Source organism: Orycteropus afer, unplaced genomic scaffold, assembly GCF_000298275.1.
Source record: "Orycteropus afer afer isolate SDZICR_OR568_19922 unplaced genomic scaffold, OryAfe1.0 scaffold00781, whole genome shotgun sequence".
Classification (NCBI taxonomy): domain Eukaryota; kingdom Metazoa; phylum Chordata; class Mammalia; order Tubulidentata; family Orycteropodidae; genus Orycteropus; species Orycteropus afer.
Window position 1 is genome coordinate 875865 of NW_006922368.1, and position 4235 is coordinate 880099.

Below are 4235 nucleotides of genomic sequence, written 5' to 3' on the forward strand. Positions count from 1 at the left end.
GACTGAGACTATGGCTCCTAGCTGCCCATCAGGTCTGGAATTAAACCCATGCTTGTGGCTTCCAGCCAAACAATAGACAGGCATATGAGTTGAACATTTACCTGAGGTAGATACACTGCTTGGAGAGAACAAACATGAGAGAAAGGAGGGCTGCTTATGCACAGGGAGACAGCTCAGGGGGCAGGAATGCATGGTGGGATGGACACAGGGAAGAGGTAACTATGGGGAGGAAGTAGGAGAGGAGATGTTGCATTGTGCTAAATTGTGGTCAATGTCATGAGACAAAGTGTATATGAACTGCCGTATGGAAAATGTATTTGCTCTGTAAATTTTCACCCAAATCACAATAAAAAGAAAAAAAAAATGGAAAAACAAAACAAACAAATAAAAAAGATCTGAACAGTAGATTTCAAAGGGTAGCTTAAGAAGACAGAGTGAAGTATTAGAATGAATTATGCAAAAACCTGGAGTTTGAAAATCAAAAGGGAAGAACACACTTGGCATTTCTAAAGCTGAAAGACTTGAAGAAAAAAATTCAAGTCTTAAGTTGCTTTATTGAAGGACTCTATGGGCAAAATACTGAATGACACAAGAAGCATCAAAAGAAGATGGAAGAAATACACTGAGTTACTTTACAAAAAAGAATTGGTTGATGTTCAATCATTTCAATAAGTGGTATATGATAAAGAACTGATGATATTGAGGATGAAGTCCAAGTTGCATGAATCTATGGGTGAAATCTAGGCTCCAGGAAGTGATGGAATACCAACAGAGATGTTTAAACAAACGGATGCAATGCTAGAAGTGTTCATTCATCTATGCCAAGAAACTGGAAGACAATTACATAGCCAAGTGCCTGGAAGAGATTTATGTTTATGCTTCTTCCAAAGAAAGGTGATACAACAGAATGCAAATGTTATTGAACAATATCACTAGTGATATTTGCATGCAAGTGAAATTTTGCTGAAAATGATTAAAAAACAGTTGCAGCAGTACACTGACAGGGAACTTCTAGAAATTTAAGCCAGATTTAGAAGAGGAAATGTAACAAGGGATGTCACTGCTAATGTCAGGTGTATCTTGGGTAAAAGCAGAGAATACCAGAAAGATGTTTCCCTGTGTTTTATTAACAACGTAAAAGCATTTGACTTTGTGGATCATAACAAATTATGGATAACATTGTGAATAATAGGAGTTCAAGAACACTTCTTTCTGTTCATGAAGAACCTCTACTAGACCCAAAAGCAATGGTTTGAATAAAACAAAGGGATACTGCCTGGTTTAAAATCCACAAAGGGGAACATTAGGGTTGTCTTTGCAACATACTTATTCAATCTGTATGCTGAGCAAATAACCCAAGAAACTGGACTATATGAAAAAGAACACAGCATTAGGATTTGAAGAAGACTCATTTACAACCTGAGATGTGCAGATGAAACAATCTTGCTTGCTGAAAGTGAAGATGACTTGAAGAAGCACTTACTGATGAAAACAAAAGAGTACAGCCTTCAATATGGATTACACTTCAATGTAAAGAAAAGAAAAATTCTCCCAAGTGGACCAGTAAGCAACATCATAATAAACAGAGCAAAGATTGAAATTGTTAATGATTTCATTTTACTTGGATCCACAATCAACACCCATGAAAGTAGGAGTCAGGAAATCAAATAACACACTGTTTAGGGCAGATATGCTGCAAAAGACCTCTTTAAAGTATTAAAGAGTAAAGATGTCTCTTTGAAGACTAAGGTGTACCCCTTCCAAGCCTTGGTATTTTCAGTTGCCTCATAAGCTTGTGAAGGTTGGACAATGAATAAAGAAGACCAAAGAAGAAATGATGCATTTGAATTGTGATGTTGGTGAGGAATATTGAATATACTATGGATTGCCAGAAGAACTAATAAATCTGTCCTGGAAAAGGTATAGCCAGAATGCCCCTTAGAAGCAAGGATGGCGAAACTACATCTCTCATACTTTAGTTGTGTCATCAGAAAGTACCAGTCTCTAGAGAAGACATTATGATTAGTAAAGTAGAAGTTTGGTGAAAGAGAGAAAGATGCTCAATGAGATGGACTGACACAGTGGCTGCAACAGTGGGCTCAAATATATCAATGATTGTGAGCATGGCGCAAGGCTGGGCAGTGTTTTTTTCTATTATACATAGCGTCAATATGAGTTAGCACTTAATGACAATAACAAAAGTCTCCTAAAGCCTGAATTTTCTTGTTCTTCTACTTAAGAGTAAATGCTGCTAGAATAAGTATTTTATAATTTACATAGAAAAAAAATCTCCTTTTACCATGGCTATATACAACTACGTCACATTTAAGGATAAATATTTAATCCAATTTTCCAAGTTTAAATCACTTTGAAAAATTTAGTACTACGTGATGAGAATAAAGTCCAATTCATCCTCTATATCTGGTGGCCAAAGTTACAAGAGGACTATGTAGAAGGAAGAACCCATGTGTTGTTTTCTCCCAAGATACCACACCAAAGCAAACACACAAACAAACTCACTGCCATTGACTCAATTCCAACTCATAGGAACCCCCTTTGGGTTTCTGAGGTGGTGAATCATTATGGAAGTAGATTGCCCAGTCTGTTACACGGAGTGGCTGGTGGGTTTGAACTGCCATCCTTCTGGTTAGCAGTCAAGTGCCTTAGGCACTATGCCTAAGTCATTGAGCAGTCAGTAAAATATATAAAAATAGGTATTTTGGAAGTGTGTGTCTCCTAATGATAAAAGAAAAAAATACATAACATAAAAAGAGATGTAACCTTAGAATCTACCTAAATATTTCCTTGATTTGTAAATAGATCTATAGTTAATTCATTTAAAATGATTCCAGGAAGGCTTAATATGGACTGTGGATCCTGGATTTGAAATATTAGTAATGATAGAGCCAAGAAAGTTGTTTAGAAAGACTGGATACCCTTCATTGCCTTTTATGATTGTTCAAGACCTGTTCCTATCTAGTTTGTGTAATGATGGAAAATAAAAGTGTAACCAATATTTGCAAACATAAGAGACCCCACGTTCTCTTTGAGAAATACAAACATGGGCCTAAAGAAACCATTGGAAAGATCAGAACACTTTTTTCAATTATTTCTTAGTATTTCAGATGCATGGCAACTTTATTTTTTTGTTTAAGAAAGAGAGAGAGGATCTTTGGATTTGGTATTTCTTCCTACCATGTTTATGAACCTGCAAAAATATATTTTGATGTTATAAAAGAATGACAAAACAAACAGAGAATTGCTTCAATGTAGGAAAATTCTTTGACATGTCTAATCTGTGTTAATTAGTGACAAAAAGTTTGGAAATTAGACGGAAAGATAAATTCTTTCATATACTTATATCATGCCAGATACTGTAAGACAATGCCTAAATTTTTTTTTTCCATTTTTCAAACTGTTTTGTAAAAGAGCTGAGTCTTGAAGCAATATGATATGAATAAAAATGCCTTATGTTCACATAAAACTTTTATAATTTATTAATAGTTCATCTTACTGAGGGCGAAGGATATCCACATTTATTGGTATGCTTACTGTGTGTGAGTTCAGGCACATGGAGATTTTAAGCATTAAAAAATTACTACTAATGATATATTTCTGAACTGGCTATTATTTCTTCCATATTTCAGGTGCAAAAACAGAGACTTAAAATATGTGAGTGGATTGTCCAAAGACACACAGAAAATGTTAAAACTGTTTTCAGATTCAGACCTTCTCACTCTCTGCTGGGAAACCTCTTCCCTGAATGGCCTGTTTCTAAGCCATGAGGTAGCTATTAAGAGGGGTACCATCTGCAACTCATAAAACAGCAACACTGCTGGGCTTTGTTGTCCAAGCCTATGTGTCTGGCATCAAAAACACCTTGATTCACTCCATTCTAAGTAGGCCTAAAAGTAAAGAAATTCAGAAAAATTACAATCGTGATTTTTAAGAAGGAAATGCCCTTTATTTTCAATTATTTTGCAGATCAGATTCTTGTCTCTCTGGAAATGACACTAACTCATAATAAATTTGTTCCAGCCTGTTAAAGGCCCACAATGGTGGGACAATTAGGCCCAAATGACTGAGTCTAAACAAGGACAACCCACAATAAAGTGAAAGAAGCATCATGATAAATGGAGAAAAAATTGAAGTTGCCAAAAACTTCATATTACTTGGTTCTACAATCAACATCAATGGAAGCAGCAGTCAAGACATCAGACGACGTATAGTCTAAA